Here is a 22,816-nt window from a genome sequence, read left to right as displayed (position 1 = left end):
TCCCACTCACCTCACTCACCACCACCTCCACCGCCGTCGACACCAAACATTCTGAGATCAACCATCACAAATTCGCCATCAGAACCACCATCAATGGCAAATGGTGGAGCTCTTCAACATGTCGCCTGACGCCGATTACATTGACGGCGGTGAAAATAACGGTAAGACGACTGTGTTTGATTTAATCGTTTTGTTTTTTCGGGTGATTTCTATACAAATTCGTTGATTATTATTCAGTTAATTGCATGTTCATTTGAATTTCAAAAAATTGCATTTATTCCTTTGTCAATAGCACAAAAGCACAAAGATTGGATTTGTATTGGTTGGATTGGTCTTTTTTGTGAGATGTATTATCCCGTTAAATTCGATCTTCATTAAGAAGATTGGGTGGTGATCGCTATTGCTTTTGTGTTGTGTGGTTATTTTCGTTCGTTGTCGAACATTATGATTACTTGCTCCCTATTATTGTTAGACCCTTGTTTGATAGATAGCCTCACTTTCGAATTTCGATTCATGCTAACTGTCAATTGAATATTGTTTGATGGATAGCCTCACTTTCAATTCATGCAACACTTGCGATTCATGCAATACCACCTGTTTCATAGCATGTCAAAAACTATCAAACCTGAGGATGTTTTTTTTATGGATTCTGAGATTGTACTAAATTCCGGCTTATGACTGATGATTTCTTACATTTGAGAATTTGTGATCTTTTTAACCCCTTGTTGCTGAATTTTATTTTTTAGATATTACATACTGGGAGCAATAACAAGAATGCCATCAGTTGGACAGGAGTTTGCTGGTAGATGGCATCAGTTGGAGTCGTGGGATTAATTTTTCTGGTGTCATCCTTATTTTCCAATGCAATAAGTACAGTTGATTTGGCCGTGGGCCCTCTAGCTTCTCTTATTGTGTTCCATGACAAGATGAATGCCATCAAGATCATTGCAATGTTACAGGCACTCTGGGGGTTTGCCTCTTACCTCTATCAGAACTTCATTGACAAGACTCGCACCAAGCTTTCCAGGACACAGACCCCCCAAGTCGCCGATCCTGTCTAGTCGGCTTCAAGTTAATCAATACTGCTGCTCAAGTTTAGGAGGATTGGAGACCGTCATTTACCCTTTATCCTTGTTGCTACATCACTTGGCTTTTATACTTATTAATTATAATTTGACTATTAAACAATTTAGAATTTAAGAATATATAGAAGTATGTACGGAGGTATTATTATATTGCAGTAAGTAATACATCACTGTTTGGAAGTGTTGAGGTTGATTGTATCCCAATATTATGGCAAAATGTGAAATAATTCATCACCTTGTTTTACCGGAATTGAGCATTTTCTGGTGTCGTTTGTCTATTGTATGGCTTTCTATTCGGGTCGCATGACTTGGGTTTTGTCGGATTGATCCAAACTTCCGATTATTTAGTCTCAAAGAGAATCACAGTGAAAGAGAGGTAGGAGGGTGGTTTGGTATACTTGGTCTTTGAATTTTATGTGTATCTGAAGTTGTGACAACGGTATTTCGTGAGGAGGGCATATGGGACTGACTTGGTGTCTTTTGTCATTTATTGGGCAGCAATAACATTACAATAACACCAGAATAACAGCACAATAACATGCGGTAAAATAACGAGTAAAAAAATCAAAGTGACACCGGAATAACATCACAATAACAGCAAAATAACAGTAGAATAACAGCACAATAACACGTGGTAAAAAAAAACAGAAAAAAAAATCTCAGTCGTAAAAAAAAAATCAAATTGACACCGGAATAACATCACAATAACAACAGAATAACAGTAGAATAACAGCACAATAACACGTGGTAAAAAAAAAGAAAAAAAATCAAGGTCGTAAAAAAAATCACGGTGGCAGGAATAACATCACAATAACACTGAATAACAAAGACGATAACATGCGGTAAAAAAAGAGTAAAAAATTAGTAAAAAAAATCAAAGTAGTAAAAAAATCAAAGTGACCGGAATAACATCACAATAACAGCAGAATAACAGTAGAATAACAGCACAATAACACGTGGTAAAAAAAAAATCAAAGTTGTAAAAAAAATCAGAGTAACAATAGAATAACATCACAATAACAGCGGAATAACAATAACAACACAATAACATGTGGTAAAAAAAAGAGAAAAAATCAAAGTCGTAAAAAAAAATTAAAGTGACAGCAAAATAACATCACAATAACAAATGAGTAACAATAATAAAGACAATAACACGTGCTAAAAAAAGAAAAAAATCAAAGTCGTAAAAAAAATCAAAGTAATAGCAGAATAGCATCACAATAACAGCGGAATAACAATAACAACACAATAACATGTGGTAAAAAAAAAAGAGAAAAAAAAATCAAAGTCGTTAAAAAATCAAGTTAAAAAAAACACAATAACAACATAATAACACGAGGTAAAAAAATAAGAGAGAAAAAAAATTCAATCAAAAAAAAATTTGGTACAAAAAGAAAAAGAAAAAAAGGTAACATAATGAGAAAATTAGAGAAAAACATAAGAGAAAAAAAAAATTAAAAAAAAACATAATAACACGAGGTAAAAAAAAAAGAGAAAAAAAATTAAAGTAAAAAAAAAGAGTAGCACTAGAAAAAAGAGAAAATAAACTAAATAACAATGCTTTTATATGGCAACTAAGATTAATCTTGGCCGCTCATCTCTAATTTAATCTAGTGGTTGAGATTCCCCCAACTCACAACTCACCATAAGAACCAAAATCACCAAATCCTCTCTCTCTCTCTCTCTCTCTCTCTCTCTCTCTCTATCTATCTATATATATATATATATATATATATATATATATATATATATATATATATATATATATATATATATATATATATATATATATATATATATATATATATATATATATATAGGCTTAGGAAAACACATTCCGCATATCACTAGACATGTTATTCTACTTCACATAATTTACAACATCAAAATATCAATGTGCAAAAGATAAGAAACAAAAACTTCCATTTTTCAAGGCTAAGAAAACATGTTACAACTTCCAATAATCATAAATAAATAATAACATAATCACTTCTTGAGAACTTATACTTTTTAGAAAATACAAGAGCTAACAATGCATGAGAGAAAGAATCAAGTCAAAAACTCATAAGGTCAATTTATAATGCATTTTAAAAATTATTTGGTTGAAACATAAATTTTACGGCAACTTGTGAGAAACTTAGGTCAACTTGTAAAAATCACTATAAAATATCAAAATATTTTCTTATAACGTGACTTATAAATTTAGAAACATATACGAATCTTTTAAACAGTGGAGTTGGAATTATACCTAAACAATAAGTAGCTTTTAAATGGCAATTTTTAAAAAAATATGGGATAAAAACACCATTGTACAGGAATATTCTGACCAGTGTCCACTAAAATATTTATTTATCCTAAACCGTATATTATTTGAACATGAGACCAGCGGCATATGAAAGCTAACTCACAAGTGCGCCTTTCGTTATGTGGAATTTGAGTTATTCACTTCTTTCTATACTAATAAACAGAGTTAGCCGATGCTTATTCCCCAGATACTATCACACATAAAAATGTCGTACAAGGATTTTAAACAGGTAGTAAATAGAAGCCAAAACAATCAAGGGTAAAATTTCGAGAAATCAACCAAAATCACATTCTTCACAATTCCACGCAATTCCCTTAATACTTCACATGTTAATCATACTCACACCTTCCACATGCATGCCAACATACGTTCCCCATATCAACATGCTTATAACAATGCTTAAAAGAAATCATATCACATCCCTTCTCCGTAAAAGCAAAGTTACATCCCCGTAACCGCAATCATTAAAGAAAACAACATGCAAACAAGACAAACAAAACTCCTAAGAGAAATATACTATATTCATTTTAAATTACCCCACACTGTAATATCTCTCAAGGTAACCGGTTCAAAACTGGAACGGGCAAGGTACGAATTAGGCGCGCTTTCCTAACGGTACTAAGAGGGGATCCTAAAAGTTTCTACCCGGGGTTCATTTTATTTAGACACATCCTATGTTCATTATTATTCATTGGTTAGGCATGAGGATCTTTTTGCTCTGATACCACTTTGTAAAACCCCCATTTATCCAAGAGCCTTTACTAGGCCTTCCTAGATAAATGAGAGCATTACCATCTCGGTTGCCCAAGGTAAATGATACAAAGTAAAACAAACCTAAGTACTTTAGTAACTTTAACTGAAATAAAGGACTTATTACATTGCCAACTGAATAAATTTAAACCTTAACATTACAATTTACTATGCATCGGAAATCACATAAATAAAGTTGTATAAGTCAACTAAGTGATCTAGACAGCAACTATGGTCCAAGTCGAGCTCACGTCCCAATGCTCCCAAGTCAGCTAGTCTCAAGCACCTGCAAGTCTGCTCCCCATATATGGTTCATCACAGGTGTTCAGGAATACACTGTCAACCACGAGGTTGAGTAGGATAATCACACAACATTAAATATATATACAAACTTAACGGATGTAAACACGTGGAATAAATACCAACACCAATTCTCCATCATATCCACACTAGTCGTCCCAGTCCCTGACCGAGGCTCCACCACACCGTCTCCTGCCAACTCCTGGCCCGAGGATAAACACAAATGTCGTCCCAGTCTGAGACTGAGGATATCTCATAACTCATTGTCGTCCCAGTCCGAGACTGAGGATAATCTCATAAAAATATTATGTCCCACAATATAAACACAAATGTCGTCCCAATTCGAGACTGAGGATAACCAATAAAATAATATGCCAATACGAATACTCTAATCCAATAATAAACAACCACAATAATCCAACAATAATAACTTACGCATCCATTCAATTTCACAAAAGTCGAGTTGAGTAGTTATCCTACCTGGCAAGCAAATACTCCAATTACGCACTCCAATTATGCAATCCAATCAACAAATAAAGTTCCTCAACAAAACCGTCACCTAAAGATAAATAATATTTATAATTTAATTATTAATAATTCAATACATTATTATAATTTAATCAATTATAATTTTATATATATTAATTATTTCCCGTGTAAATTATTACGTAAAAACCCGTCTTAAACTATTAATAGATCGGCCCAATTCACAATACCCAATACCCATGACATTACGTGAAAACAACCAACACATACCCCATAATACACGACAAAACCGTGTGTGACATCCCCCTTCCACCCGCCTATAACCAACACCACTATCCACCTACGATAACACTCAAGCCTGCCATCTCAAGCTTGCACCACCACTCACCCAACCAGCCCCTAACCACCAGCCACACCGTCTCCAGCTCTCCACAATCTCACGCCCTAACTCTCTACCCGACACAAATGACAACACCAACTTCAAACTGCTTCTGGCCACAACCGTCATTACCACTGACCAAAGGTGGCACCATGGGTGGTACCACCTCCCCTCGGCCCACCTGCAACACCACAACCACAACCACTACCTATCACCGACAGCACAACAACAAACAACCTTCCTCTGTTTTTGCGAAAATCCGGCAACACCCGCACCAACCACCACCTATAGCCACCATGGCGCCACCCCTAAGGTCGACCCAAACCCACGGACCCAACCAACTAAGTTCGAGTCCAACAAGTCAAAGAAACCGTGTATAAAACGGTTCCAACGTGGTTAGCAACAACCATGCTCTATCGCGTGTTTTCCAGCAACCACCACGCAAAACACCACCCTTGTCCACCCACGGCCTCCCATAGTAGTCGAATCACCACCTAGGAAACACCAAACCCAGGTGTAGGTCCCAAAACAGTAACGGCAAGGGTAACTACGTTTGGAATTTGTGGGTTGCAATGCTACAAACAACCATGTAAACACCAGCCAAAATAACCGCTTCTCGCCAATCAAAGGTGGTCAACAAGGGTCCAGTCACGCCCCTGGTAGTCCACGGCAAAAGTCCCGGTTTGGGTTAGTCTCACGGTGGTCTAATTTTTGAGTTATAAAGGTTATAAAATCAATGCATTAAATTATAAGACGGTCTTACCTTGAGGCGATAACTTAAGCCGAGTTCTTCCCTTTTTTCCCTTCTAAATCTCCCTCTCTCTCCTTATTGTGAGATTATGAATTTACAAGTGAATAAGGTCTCCAATTAGGTCATACCATCTATTTATAGTGATAAGGTGAGTCTTATAGAGCGATATTAGGAATATTACATTATTATTATTATTATTATTATTATTATTATTATTATTATTATTATTATTATTATTATTATTATTATTATTATTATTATTATTATTATTATTATTATTATTATTATTATTATTATTATTATTATTATTATTATTATTATTATTATTATTATTATTATTATTGTTTTAATAAAAAGGATGCGCGCAGCTTTCATTAAAATGAAAATAAAAATTTACATGAAATTGGTGGGGAGCCGAGAGACAATCTGGGCTCCCACACCCTTAGCAACAGCAAAGCTAAGTCTAGTAAAAATGTAAGCGGCCACCCAAGCCCCCGCATCCTGAGATACCGAGAATTTATGGATCCGCTTGAGCAAAGCAACATCATCCGAACCCAGCTCCCCAAGTGAAGAGAAAGAGAAAGGAAGGAAATCATAACCCGCTGTAGCACACAAGTCCCCGTACTTAGCACACTTACACTGAGCAGCATCAGCGACAACTCGGCCAGACACAAAATCCGTCATCCCAGTCTGAGTCAAAGGAGAAGACCCAGTCAAGTCAACGCACACATCCCGCCCTCTGTCCCAAGAATAAAGCAGCAATTCCGCAGGACGAAGAGAGCCACCATGCCCATCAACCAAACCGATATCAACCTCCTTTCCCGCAGTAATACCAGATCTATAACATACGATAATAATAATAATAATAATAATAATAATAATAATAATAATAATAATAATAATAATAATAATAATAATAATAATAATAATAATAATAATAATAATAATAATAATAATAATAATAATAATAATAATAATAATAATAACAATAATAATAAAATTATTATTATTATTATTATTATTATTATAATAATTATTATTATTATTATTATTATTATTATTATTATTATTATTATTATTATTATTATTATTATTATTATTAGTAACATACGATTATAATTCTGTCATTAATATTACACCACACGCCTCACACACATGCCATACACGGCTCTTTCAATTTCCGTCTCAACATTATTTAGTTATTTTATTCTCGTCTTAGGTCGCCACTTACCCCTTCTTTCACAACATGAAGGGCATCCCATTATACAGGCTATTACATCACACTTAGCCTTTTGGTGCACCTTCATTGCACGCGGCAATGGGACTCCTATACCTTCGCCATTATCATCATCTCCAGCTTTAGGCATCGTAGCTAGTGGAAATGGACACGAAGAAAGACACTAAAAAAATAATGGGAAAGAAAGCCTAAGACTTGGACTCAGACCGTGACTCGATCTTAAATCCAGACTCGGAATCATCGCTGTTATCTTCAGAGGATCCTCTTTCAGCATCTGGTAGCTTGAATGTCCGATCTTGATCGTTGAACAATTTGAGCACCCTGTCCTCGTTGTCTGGGGTACTAGAAGGGTAAAGGCCCAAGAGACCTTCCTGTCTTTGAAGAGTAAGATGCCCATGAGGGTCATTCTTTTCTCTTAATAGATCGAGGGTCGATAAAGATATCTTGCCGCGGTTGACCGTATAGTGGATAGTATATTTGAGCTTGGAACATGTTTCAGTGTCGTGTCCATTACCCCTATGGAATAAACAATATTGAGAACCGTCCCAGAAGCAACCTCTCCTCTCGTACTCAGGAACTAGGGCTGGACCGATTGGCTGGACCAACCCTTTAGCAAAGAGTCTTTCAAAGGCGATTGTATAAGGCATGCCTAAATTGGAGAACGACCTTGGAGGCGGAGTTCCTCTTTCTGGTGAAGGTTCTATAACCTTTACGTCGGTAATGTGGATTGTTTGATTGTTGGGTATAGATGTGGACAGTGAACCTCATTGGATGATTTCATCGATACGAACAATCTCTGCTGATAAGTTTTTGACGGTCTTGGTGCCACATTTCACATGAGAGGTGTAAACTGGGTGCAGACAGCCAATAACGTCTTCAACCAATATTGCCTCCTTTGACTAGTCAGGTATTTGTGAGCCTGTTTTCCTTCTTTTAGCCAAATGATTGGTGGGTCGTTCATTTTCTTGATCATTCGCGATGTTGAACTCCCTATAAGGTCACTTAATTTTTGTATCCGAATTTGTTAGGAGCGAGACAGAAATCCTACCATCCTCAATCCCATCTTGTATGACATGCTTAAGTTTACAGCAATCTTGGGTATCATGCCCCCTACCCCTATGGTATTAACAATACGAATGCCATCCCAAAATTTAGATTTCTTTTCTGGGTCTGGGCTAGGCCCAATTGGTTGAAGAACACCTAGAGAGGATAATTTGTTTAAGGCTAGGGCATAAGTTATGCCTAGACTTGTGAATGACCTGGGAAAGTTGTTAGGTTTCTTTGACGAAGGCTCCATGGAGTTGCCTTTGTTGAGTTTGATTCTTGGATGAGACGAACTAGAGATAAGTTGCTCATTTGTTGCGTTGTTCTTAGGAACGTGAGGTTGAGGGTTTGTCTGGACACTTTTCATCTTGAGAGGTTGGGCCTCAAGTTTCTTACCAATTTTAGCAAACTAGCTCTCCATGTTGGAAAGCCGAGAGTTTAGGTTATCAATGGATCCTTCTAACATGGAAAATTTATTGTTGAAGGCAATGGAATGCATGATCATTCCACTTTGGATATCGTCTTCCTCAAGCACGATGTTTTCTTCGTCGTCACGAGGATCGAGGAGATGAGAACAATCTAGGGATGATTCTTTGTCATGTTTAATGATATTAGACCCAATAGGGTCGATCTTCTTGGGTTGCTAGATGGAAGGTGGCACAGGAAGCTTGCCATCCTCGATCATACCCTGAATGGTGTGTTTCAAGAGAAAACACTCTTCAATATCATGGCCTCTAACTTGGTGATATAGGCAGTATTTGTTGCCTTTCCGGAGGTTCACTGATAAGTCCATTTTATGTACATTTTGACCCCCGACTTTAGCTCTAATATGCATGGTAATTTGCACTTATCTTAGTGTTTTATGAGCTATAATATCGTATTCTAGTTGTCTTTGCATGGATTGTCATATTTTGTAGGTACTTAAGCTTTTAGGATCTTATTTCTACTAAACTGCAAGAACTAGAGTATATGGCCAAGCATGGAGCTTGAGTTGAACTAGCATTGTAGAGTTGTATGGGTTTTGCATGCATAAAGTGTTGGATTGAAATGTAAAATTCAAAATTAAGCAAAATGCAAAGTCAAGCCCAAGAATTCAAGTTCAACTAAGGTGGAAACTTTAGATGCTTAGTGAAGCTTAGGATGCCAAATGAAGACCTTAATCGGGTGATTAAACAAGGCATTAAACATCAACATCGGATTCTTTTGCGAATTAATCACATAATTGAAGACAAAAGCCAAATCACCATGACCCCGATCGGGGTGGGGTGGCCCCAGTCAGGGTGACCTCCATCTTAATTGTTTACATTTCACTTTGTGTTGCTATAAATAGGGTGTTGATCCGACACTTCTTACACACCTTTACACATCATTTTTCTTAGTATTTTCTACATTACTTTCATGTTCTTAGTTTAGTTTTTAGTTTAGACTAGATTTAATATAAACAATTTCCTTTAAGCATTTCATGTTATAGTACAATTTCCATTTCAAGTTATATTCAAGTTGTTTATATTTGCATTGTTCTTCAATTATATTTCCATTTCCATTTCAAGGTAATTCTATTCCTATTTTCATTATGTTTATCATTTAAATTGTCATTAGTTTAGTTTACGTTTACATTATGCTAGAGTAGTCTACCTTGTCTACGGAATGAAGGGAGTCATGCATAAAAAGTATTTGTAACATGATAAACTAGGATGTTATAATATCGTTTCTTTGTTTCTATCACATGTTTGTATCGTCACATTTAATCTTTTTAAAGGCCTTATTCATTAATTAAGTTTGTTAATTCGTTCTATAAGTCGAGAGGCACGGAATCGGATTAGACTAAGCATGTGTAGTAGGACGACCTAGTCATAAACGAGAGTTTCTCTAGGACCCGGTCTATGGTTGACACTAATATCGTGAGGTTGGTGTCTCTAAGCCTAAACAATTAACGATTCATCAACTCCTATGTTTAATTTAAGCATTTACATAATCTGCATGTGTGACCCGACCTCCCTAGACTGTTTCTTTATCATTATTGTTTTCTTTCATCATCCAGACAAACCAATCATACGATAACCGACCTTGATAAATTTCACTCATAACAACTAATTAACAACTACCGTCTCTCTGTGGATTCGACCCCTACGTACTACATTTATTTGTGTCTATGGTATTTATTTTTGCATAGGTGTGCGATAGCCTATCAAATTTTGGCGCCGTTGCTGAGGAGACGGTTTTGTTTGTTATTAGTTGTTGAATTTTATCTTGTTTATCTTGTTCCGGGGAACACTTGTTCCTTGAGATCTTCTCACGGTTTTTTTTGTAGTTTTAGTGCCTATTTTGTAGGTAATAAAGCTTGGCCTTTCATAATGAATTACGAATACATCCCACAACTCCAAGATGAGCCTTTTCCTGACTATCTTGACCGATTCTACTACTTTTGCAATGGTCTCATCTCCCTTGGACATGTCCTTGATGGGGATTACTTGGGTCATTTTGTGCTTGGTGGCATGGATTTTGAGACCCGTGAGTTGGCTCTAAAGTTGAGTAATTAGAGTCTCTATAACATGATTAGGCCGGAACTTTGGAATTTCTTAGATTCCATGGCTACAGAATGTCGAGAGTAAGCGCGCCAATTCGATGTGTGGCGTATCCAAGAGGAGCTCAAAGTGCTTCAAGCTCGTTTGGAACCACTTTCTAAAAAAGAAGCAAGCCAATGTGAGATTATTTCCTCTCCTCATGCTCTCCCAACCTCCCAATGTGAGTCTTTTGACCCTAACAATTTTGAATTATTGGATGATGATGACGATTAACCAACTTTCATTATTTAAATGCCCCCTATTGTCTTTACAATTTACCATTTTGTGGAGGAGGTAGTTGACACATGTGCCATGGATAAGCTTGAGCCCGGCCATAATGAAACGGATGAGGTTTTTCCCGAGACATCTGATACCTTTGAAAATCCTATCACATGGGATGTAGTTGACCCATTCGAAGTTGATGGAGGACTTAGTGATGCTAACATAGAGGTTAAGTGGGATGCACCTCCCATTTTTGATGAGTCCTACCACTTAGAGTTTTCATACCACCAATTTGAGACCGTTCATGATTATAACTTGTGCACTAACGGTTATTTTTATGGTCTTAAGCATGATGCTTCTTCTCTTGCTGACGAGTGGTGTAACACCCCGATTTATGAAGGAGCCTTTAGCAAGACATTCCCTAATAAACCGGACTGTTACCATCTCGGTTTCCCGAGGTAGTGAATAACAAATTAAACTCCAAGGCAAAATATATAATTACTTTAACTTAATTATTACAAAACCTCTTTTACATCAAATTACAAAGAACTAACATAAATGAAAGTGAAAGTCTTCTAAAAGATGATCTAGCTACTAAGTCTTCTGATCCAGTGTCTCACGCCCATCAAGCTCCCAGCCTATCTCATAAACCTGTCAAGCCTGCTCCCCAATATTTGGATCGTCACAGGTGTTCACGAATACACAGGGTCAACCACGAGGTTGAGTAGGGAATACAATGAAACAACAAAATATGATATGCATGCTCCTCCGTCACCTCCATCTCCATCTCAACTCATATCTCATAACCGGAACACCCACCATACCGATCCCCAGTAGACTATATATCGACCGTAGCCGATCGCCCTGACTCGCGTTGAGGACACCAGGGCAAGTCCCGAGAACCCGCCCGGGCCTTATCACAACATCATCTTTACCACACCACATCACCACAACATCCTCCATCTCCAATGCATATGAATGCTCAAAAGAAATTAATGCAACACAATATATATATCTTTGAACAGATCAATCATAAAATCATGCCGGTTACCAAATGTTGTGATAACATACTCAATACGATCGGTTAAGTCAATCACCTTCCAGTATATGAATCATAACGTAAATCAACAGCCACGAAGCAAGTCAACATTCACAGTTTGGTCATACGAAACACAAACAAGTCAACACAATTCAACATCAACGATAATAAGTCAAGTGTATTTCCCTACCTTTTCGCAATCCAAGCACACACAAGCAATCACTTATGATCCTTCACTTATCCATCACCTACATAACATAATTATGTATAATTACCATCTACTCAGTCAATTAATCATGCACATAACCTAGACTCATCATAACTTAATAGGAATATCAATTTAAAGAACAAACACGACTTTTCCTGATTTTCCTCCTCATGGCAGACTCGGTATAAAATGAATAACTAATTCTAGAAAATTCAAATTGATGCAAGGCCAATTGAATTGGAACCCCATGAGTCTTAGCTACAATTTATATATAACGTGTTTTTCTCAAATTCCAAACTTATCAAGGGTTTTCAGACTGATTTCCAAAAGCGTGAAAAACCGTCGCATAAAAATTATTGATTCATAAAACGAGTTTAAAACATTATTTTTCAGAAATTCCAAATCCTATTATCATCTAGACTATACAAATATGATGTATGAAGAAGCCTCATAACTGAATCGACATAAAAATTAGGGTTTCAAATCATTTTCCACAACCAAATCAGATTCGCGGACTTTTCAGCGATATGTTCATAAATAATTTACCTAGGACAAACCATAATGAATTTGACTACGAGATTTTATATGCATAAACTAGACATCAAATAAACAGGACTCTCTTTTCAAACTTTTCGAAGAAGACGAATTTAAAACAGTATAAACAATGGAATGAAATCAACTTACAAACTGGGAAATCGAATTAGGTTGAAATCGATGAGAAATCTTCAATCAATTAAAAGGCTCGAAAAGTCCGCGAATCTGATTTGGTTTTGGAAAATGATTTAAAACCCTAATTTTTATGTCGATTCAGTTATGAGGCTTCTTCATACATCATATTTGTATAGTCTAGATGATAATAGGATTTGGAATTTCTGAAAAATAATGTTTTAAACTCGTTTTATGAATCAATACTTTTTATGCGACGGTTTCTGTCAGTTTTTGGAAATCAGTCTGAAAACCCTTGATAAGTTTGGAATTTGAGAAAAACACGTTAGATATAAATTTTAGCTAAGACTCATGGGGTTCCAATTCAATTGGCCTTGCATCAATTCGAATTTTCTAGAATTAGTTATACATTTTATACCGAGTCTGCCATGAGCAGGAAAATCAGGAAAAGTCGTATTTGTTCTTTAAATTGATATTCCTATTAAGTTATGATGAGTCTAGGTTATGTGCATGATTAATTGACTGAGTAGATGGTAATTATACATAATTATGTTATGTAGGTGATGGATAAGTGAAGGATCATAAGTGATTGCTTGTGTGTGCTTGGATTGCGAAAAGGTAGGGAAATACACTTGACTTATTATCGTTGATGTTGAATTGTGTTGACTTGTTTGTGTTTCGTATGAACAAACTGTGAACGTTGACTTGCTTCGTGGCTGTTGATTTACGTTATGATTCATATCTTTGGAAGGTGATTGATTGAATTGATCGTATTGAGTATGTTATCACAACATTTGGTAACCGGCATGATTTTATGATTGATCGGTTCAAAGATATATATATTGTGTTGCATTAATTTCTTTTGAGCATTCATATGCATTGGAGATGGAGGATGTTGTGGTGATGTGGTGTGGTGAAGATGATGTTGTGATAAGGCCAGGCGGGTTCTGCAGGACTTGCCCTGGTGTCCTCAACTGAAATGTGCAGATCGGCTACGGTCGATATATAGTCTCAATGGGATCGGTATGGTGGGTGTTCCGGGTTATGAGATATGAGTTGAGATGGAGATGGAGGTGACGGAGGAGCATGCATATCATATTTTGTTGTTTCATTGTATTCCCTACTCAACCTCGTGGTTGACCTGTGTATTCGTGAACACCTGTGACGATCCAAATATTGGGGAGCAGCTTGACGGGTTTACGAGATAGGTGGGAGCTTGATGGGCGTGAGACACTGGATCGAAGACTTAGTAGCTAGATCATCATTTATAAGACTTTCACTTTCATTTATGTTAGTTCTTTGTAATTTGATGTAAAAGAGGTTTTGTAATAATTAAGTTAAAGTAATTATATATTTTGCCTTGGAGTTTAATTTGTTATTCACTACCTCGGGAAACCGAGATGGTAACAGTCCGGTTTATTAGGGAATGTCTTGCTAAAGGCTCCTTCATAAATCGGGGTGTTACAAAGTGGTATCAGAGCGAACGATCCTCAGGCCTAAACCAATGAACCCAATGAACATAGGATGTGTCTAAATAAAATGAACCCCTGGGTAGGAACTGTTAGGAGCTCACAGTGCGGTTAAGAAGGCGCCCTTAATACGTGCTCTTTTGCCCTCTCAGTTTTGAACCAGGTAACCCGAGAGAAAATTGAGTGAATGGGGTAGTTAGAAGGAAAACCTTGGATATAATCGAGTTGATGTATACCTTGAGACCCATATATTCTAACCATTCTGCAGGACAACGTTACGGTAAGTATTTTTTATGAATGATGACGTGATCATATGATGTTGTGGAGATGAGAAATAAATTTTCGTGTTCAGATTGATAATCAATGAAGTGTTGGATTGTGGTAATCGTGAGCGTGAAAATAATTGCGAATTGATGATATTTATCTGGATGGATGTGAATGACGTGTTGATAGTGCTATTATGTCTAGTGATATGCGGTTATGTGATCCCGAAGCCATGCTAGTATAGTATTGTGATAGTAATCAGAAACACTATTGAATTGCTTGTTTCTAGTCATAGCAATCGTGATTTAGATGTAAGGAGTAGGTCGAGATGCGAAGGGATTCTATGGGATAGATGTTTACATAAGTACAAAGTGTGAGATTTAAGTTGGGATGAGTTAGTATACATAGTATGTTCATAAGAGCTTGTAACATAGTAAAGAATGACCTAGTGCTGAAACTCGTTTTGTTTGATTTTACTCTTTAATTGACGTTACTGCCATTTCTTTTCTGTTTAATTCCTATGGATGAAAATTTTATGAGAGATAGCCTCGTGAGTTAGTGTTCATTTGGCGTTGGTTTCATGCTTATAGGATATACGGATTAGGAGTAATAAATATTTTAGTGGGCTGTGGTCAGGAAGTTCCTGTGCAGTGATGTTTCGACCAACGATTTTGTAAAAATCCTCATTTAAATTGTATTAATAATTTTTGCATAATTCCAAATCTATCGATCAGAAGATTCGCATATGTTGTCAAATTGATAAGCCACGAAAATTCTTGATGTCCCTATATTAAATGGTAAGTTTTGCAAACTGACCCAAGTTTCGGACCAATTGCTGTCACATACTTGTTTGGACCAACTGAGTTGTAAAATTCCTTAAAAAAATGGAATTTTTGTGCTTTAGACCTAATTCTTTTTCCCATGTGTATTTAACTCTCCGTATTTTATAAAAGTAATATGAATCAAGTTTTAATCGAACGGTTATTTGTTCGTGGTCTTTGGAAGTTACAACATGAATCATGACTTGTAAAATGTGCGTTCTATGTTGAGTTTTCATACAATTGTTTGGTTATTTCATGAGCCTTATTAATGTGACCTTATAATATTTTTTATATGATGATAGTAGCACGCATGTTCAGTAGTTATGTATCTTAACAAGTGATAAAATTAAAGTAGTTATGTATCTTAACAAGTGAAATATTTTATACGAGTCCAGTTGTTTGCATATTTTATATATGCTTGGCATGTTGTAATATCTCTGGTGTGTTCATCATATTTGTGTAGTGGTCGGATATATATAAATATAAAACTATATTGTCATATCTTGGTAAAGTTGGTGGCGTTAAATGTTAACTTGATTGTTCTAATATACTCGCATGAATATTTATAATAATTATGTTTAAATGTTTACACATGGATGGTAGTAATGAGTATGTCTAAATGTTCACACATGTACGATGTCATCTGAGTTCTAATGTCTTTTATGTGAGTCTGTGTGCCTATAGTTATACTTATTACTTTCATTGCATTAATTTATTTCAGTTGAACCCAAACTTATGATATGATAATAAAATAGTGTTGTTGCTCCTTATTGGATATGTTCATAGTTACATTGTCATGAAATGCTAAGGTGATTGTTGCAATTGTCACGATATTTGAAATATAGTTTGATATAGTTACGATATAGTTACGATATTTGAAATATATTCTCGAACCGTCGCTATGAATTATAATGAGATAACCCTTTGATGATTCACATGTTATGCGTATGTTTAAATGATAGTCGTTATAGTTACGTTTAATTGAGCCGCGAGTTGCCTATTTGTTCAAACCGTGCAAACCAGAGAACTTGTTCACCTTGCTAATCTTTTGTCATAGATAATGTTTTACAAGTTATATGATGGTAAATGTACATGTTTAAGTTGTTTATGCGATATCTTTTATTTTCTTTGAAAATGAATTATCTTGAGTTGATGGATAGAATTGAATGGTATGGTTGCTAAAATGTTAAACATATGTGTGATATGGAAGTAATTTTGTTGTTATTGTGAATCATATAACCATTAATACTCAATTGTAATTTCAGTTGTTTGACTTCTACATTATTAAGTTAATTACTCATGACGCACAGTCGATGGTTCCGTAAGGAGTTTAACAGGGAATTTTATAATGTGCCTCCGATCTAAACTAATAATCTTCTTATATTGACTATATGGTTAGAATCTTGTCTAGTTCTTATGACGTGATAAATCGTTTTAAAATTTAACATGTGATTGAGTTGGTACTTATACTTTTGTGTGACCATGCAACCCGTGATAAATAGATATGTAATAAAGAGGTAAAATTTTGATTGAACACAGTTAGTTTGTAGTTACTTGCTTTACATCATGGTACGAATCGTATGCTTTGATGAGACGTCACCAGGGAATGTGTACTATCTAAAAGGTCTCCGACTAAATGCTGTAGTCGTGTTAGCCGTGAATATAACTGAGTAAAGAAGTGCAACTAAAATCCTGATGTTGAGGTAATAGTCATTCATTAGTAAAGATAGGACTGAAATGAATAAGATGAACCTGTAAATTATGAAATATGAGTCGACACCTAAGCTTGTATTGTTTGAAGGAATTGAATTAAGTTTATCTGATTTTGAGTTTCGTGGTAAGCTGTAAATGGATTCTATGGACGGCTCTGTTATAAGATTTATGTTAAGAAAGTTATTCACCGTCCAGTATGAAAGTAAAAGTTTTGAAAATGAAGTTAAATTTAGTCATGTTGTTCGTTCATGTAGTGCATTGGTGGGTTGTGGTTAGTTACGAATGTCAAAACGGGAAATGTAATGTGGTGATTTAAGTGAGTTATGTGTTAACATGGTATGTTGATATTAGCATGATATGTAATGAATATTTGTAAAATTGGTGTAGTTAAATACATTTAATCTTTTATGTCATTGTGTTGGGTGCAGTTTAAATATATTTAACACCAAGAATGAAATTTTATGTATGATAGTCTTGTATGTTAACTTTCCAATATCGCTGTTTACTCACTTGATTGACTCGACCAATAAGTTTGTAAAAATTGCCAATCAATGTGCATTCGTCATTCGTGAATAAATCCCAAACCCCTTGTTATGAGCATTAAAAAAAATATATATTTCTAGGATGATAAGTACTGCGAAACTGGTTATATTCATTTTATTGGTGATTCTGTGTCTTGACCTAAATCTGTACAGTTATGTAAAGGAAAGTCAGACTGGACCTATTAGGTTACAAATTTTCATAAATCGATTTATTAAGTTTTGACCCTAATTCTTTTCTTATGTTGATTGATTCTCTATGTTTCTAAGGTATGAGATTACAATGATTAGTGAAATGAATAATTACTAATGATTTTTACTGGTAACCTTGTAAAGCATTGTTCCATTCATAATTTGATTATTCACATGAATAAATGTTACCAATATTTCTTAGAATATATGCTGCCACGAGAATACGCCGGATAGGATTATCGTGGTATGTTACGTTAGTGATCTTGCTTAGTAACCTTGATGAAACGATGTTATTTGACATGAACCATATGTGAGAACCTAGGCATCTTCATCTTTGTAACCTGAGTAGTAATGTATAAATTAGATTGACAAGCAGATCCTGTGAATGTTATTGCATATATTGATTGATATGAAGAGTGTCTAGATTAATACTGAAATGTCTTAAGTTATTCAACATGGCTTTTGCTCCGATCCGTGGCGATGTCTTTCAGAGAAAGAGCGAGAATCGTAGCTTCCTTGAGAGAGCTTGTATATTGATTGTCTTTAGTAGGGATTAGTTAACTTGAGCGTGAGTTGTGAATCTTTTATCCTCTTTCAGTTGTTAGCAGTAGTTTGAGAACTTTTGTTATAATAATGAAGGTTACGGGGACGTAACCATGTTTAAGGAGGGTAGGATTGTAAAATCTTTATACCTTCATGTGTGATTTATCAGTTTTGCTATATTGGTTATGCGTTGTGTGGGTTATGTTGGAGTGTTACATGATGTGTTTCTTTTATGGTTAAACTTCGGGGACGAATTTTATTCTAAGGAGGGTGGAATGTAATACTGCGTTTAATATTCAATTTGGTGGGTGCCTTACATACTTTTGTATATGCGTTTCATAATTCGTTGCGTTGGTTGGTAGGAGAGGGTAAACTTCGGGACGAAGTTTCTTTTAAGGAGGGTAGACTGTAATACCCCGTATTTTATATATTCGAGTAAACGGATATTATTATATATTAGTTATTATACATTTTATATTGGTTGCATCGTAATATCGTGAATGTTATTAAGTCGGGTTTATATCGTATATGTTGAGTCGGGTTACATCACATTTTGTCTTTTGGGTCAAGAATCATATCACCCATTTACATTGTACTACTCCGTATTTTAGTTGGAGTACTCGGTCGAGTACTTGGTTGGTACTCGGTCGAGTGTGTGTTACTCGGCCGAGTGCACTTGACCGAGTAAACCGGTTCAGCGGGTTGACGGTTTCTTTTATGTTTTGGCCAAGGTTGTTATTTTTAACAGTTGGGTCATTTCTAGTTTCATTTTATCATTCATAAAACCATTTCTAAACCTAGAGAGAGGGAGAAGAAGAACAATTGTCGAGCCTTTTAATTGATTGAAGATTTCTCATCGATTTCAACCTACTTCGATTTCCCAGTTTATAAGTCGATTTGATTCCATTGTTTATACTGTTTTAAATTCGTCTTCTTCGAAAAGTTTGAAAAGAGAGTCCTATTTATTTGATGTCTAGTTTTATGCATATAAAATCTCGTAGTCAAATTCCTTATGGTTTGTCCTAGGTAAATTATTTATGAACATGTCGCTGAAAAGTCCGCGAATCTGATTTGGTTGTGGAAAATGATTTGAAACCCTAATTTTTATGTCGATTCAGTTATGAGGCTTCTTCATACATCATATTTGTATAGTCTAGATGATAATAGGATTTGGAATTTCTGAAAAATAATGTTCTAAACTCGTTTTATGAATCAATACTTTTTATGCGACGGTTTCTGTCAGTTTTTGGAAATCAGTCTGAAAACCCTTGATAAGTTTGGAATTTTAAAAAACACGTTGGATATAAATTGTAGCTAAGACCCATGGGGTTCCAATTCAATTGGCCTTGCATCAATTCGAATTTTCTAGAATTAGTTATTCATTTTATACCGAGTCTGCCATGAGCAGGAAAATCAGGAAAAGTCGTGTTTGTTCTTTAAATTGATATTCCTATTAAGTTATGATGAGTCTAGGTTATGTGCATGATTAATTGACTGAGTAGATGGTAATTATACATAATTATGTTATGTAGGTGATGGATAAGTGAAGGATCATAAGTGATTGCTTGTGTGTGCTTGGATTGCGAAAAGGTAGGGAAATACACTTGACTTATTATCGTTGATGTTGAATTGTGTTGACTTGTTTGTGTTTCGTATGACCAAACTGTGAACGTTGACTTGCTTCGTGGCTGTTGATTTACGTTATGATTCATATACTGGAAGGTGATTGACTGAATTGATCGTATTGAGTATGTTATCACAACATTTGGTAACCGGCATGATTTTATGATTGATCAGTTCAAAGATATATATATATATATTGTGTTGCATTAATTTCTTTTGAGTATTCATATGCATTGGAGATGGAGGATGTTGTGGTGATGTGGTGTGGTGATGATGATGTTGTGATAAGGCCCAGGCGGGTTCTGCAGGACTTGCCCTGGTGTCCTCAACAAGGAGCGAGATCGGCTACGGTCGATATATAGTCTACCGGGGATCGGTATGGCTGGGTGTTCCGGGTTATGAGATATGAGTTGAGATGGAGATGGAGGTAACGAAGGAGCATGCATATCATATTTTGTTGTTTCATTGCATTCCCTACTCAACCTCGTGGTTGACCCTGTGTATTCGTGAACACCTGTGACGATCCAAATATTGGGGAGCAGGCTTGACAGGTTTATGAGATAGGCTGGGAGCTTGATCGGCGTGAGACACTGGATCAGAAGACTTAGTAGCTAGATCATCATTTATAAGACTTTCACTTTCATTTATGTTAGTTCTTTGTAATTTGATGTAAAAGAGGTTTTGTAATAATTAAGTTAAAGTAATTATATATTTTGCCTTGGAGTTTAATTTGTTATTCACTACCTCGGGAAACCGAGATGGTAACAGTCCGGCTTATTAGGGAATGTCTTGCTAAAGGGTCCTTCATAAATCGGGGTCTTACAAGTGGAGTACAGTGGTTCTATTTGAAATCTCTCATGGGAAATTTGATAAGATTAATCCTTTCTTGCCTTTGATCTTTCATGCTTATATCTTATCAATTGCTTACATATGCTTGTGTATTGCTCATGCGCAGGAATATGATCAACTTCTAAGGGCGTTGATGTGCTTTTTAAAGGACGGTGGATATTCATTTAGGAAAAATTGTTTTACTTATGCTCTTTAAGACAATTTACATTTGCAATTTCAATTTGGTTTTTATGTAATAGTTAGGACAATAAGAAATTTAACTTGCTTTCGTATGTAGTTGTTTGTCTTTCACAGGTACTTTGCTACTTGGATTGGACTTTATCCCATTTTCAAGCTAGCTTGGGGGAGCTTCTACGCGGTTGTATGCTTTCTTTCCTTTCTTTATTTCCGCATGTGTCATCCCATCTCCCTTTGTTGGGTGTCCTTCTTTGTTTTACACATTGAGGACAATGTGTTGTTCTAGCTTGGGGGAGGGATTTAGTGAGTCTAGTTATGGGAAATCCACTAAACTAAAAATTTGAAAAAATTAAAAAAAGTTGGTTGTTGTGTCCACCCTTTTATCTTATGCATAATGTCTTTCCTCTTTGCATTTCCCATTTTGTAGCTTTTTAAAGCTAATGAGTCGCGCTTTTAACGAGTTTTGCATATATGGGGATGTCTTGACATAGTAGGTGGAAGATGAAATTTTAACCAAATAGGCTTGATCTTGACTTTTGGCAAGCCACAAGATGCTAAGGTAGAGCCTCCTTGGACCGGTTCATCCATTTTCGGTTTCACTTAGGTGAGTGTAGGTCTCCTTATGTTGTGTGTTATATCAAATATGCACAAGTATGGTTTTTATTTCATCTTTATGAGCATTACTTTCATTTTATGCTTGCATTCAAAGCCATTCACATAGATTTTGTTGCCCATTTTTAGTCCCTCCTTACACATGTTTACATCTTATCTAGCTACATTACATACTTGCCTACCTTGTTAAGCTAGTAGCTATATCATTGGTGTTAGGGTGCTCATTTGGGATATGCTCTTATTTTTAGTCTTTGGGAGCTTGGTTATGCCGGATTTGCTAGTTGCCGGAATTGGTTAATGAAAGAAAAGAAGTGAAAAAAAAAGTTGTGAAAAAGAAAAGAAGAGAAAAATGAAGAAAGAAAAAAAATGAAAAATGAAAAAATCACATGAATGAAAAACAAGAAAAAGAAGCATGAATTGTATTGAGATAAAGAAGAAGAAGTGGAATTAAGAAAATTCTCATGTTTTATTATCATCTTTTGGAGAATGTTCTTATGATTTGTAATGAAATATTGGGTTTAGTTTTGGGATTGAGCATCCTTTCACCTGGTTGTTGCTAGCTTGACTTAGCTCCACATATCATAATATATGTTCCCCTTTATTACCCATTACATATTGCCTTCTTCTACCCAATGGCTTCTTTTATGCTTGCATTTTGATTGTTTTTGACTTGTGATTTGAAATGCCTACCATATTAGATTGCGGGCACACACTCTCTTGAGTCGAGGATAGGTGAGTGTTACTCTTATAAATATCCTTTCACATATAAAAGAGCTTGAGTGTACCATGAGAGTCCAAAGTCAAAAGATCATGCAAGGGCCGAAAAGTTCATATGAAGTCTTTTCATGCTACGCCGTCATATAAATCTCATCCATGTTGTTGCATTTTCTCTATGCCCATGTTGTTTCGGGATTTGATTCATTGTGCTCTAAAGTTACTTGACGGGAATTGCATTTGGATGAGATAATTGTTGCTGAT

This window comes from Silene latifolia, chromosome Y (assembly GCF_048544455.1).
Source record: "Silene latifolia isolate original U9 population chromosome Y, ASM4854445v1, whole genome shotgun sequence".
Taxonomy (NCBI): domain Eukaryota; kingdom Viridiplantae; phylum Streptophyta; class Magnoliopsida; order Caryophyllales; family Caryophyllaceae; genus Silene; species Silene latifolia.
The sequence above is the reverse complement of the archived record's forward strand: the minus strand, read 5'-3'. Positions refer to the sequence as shown.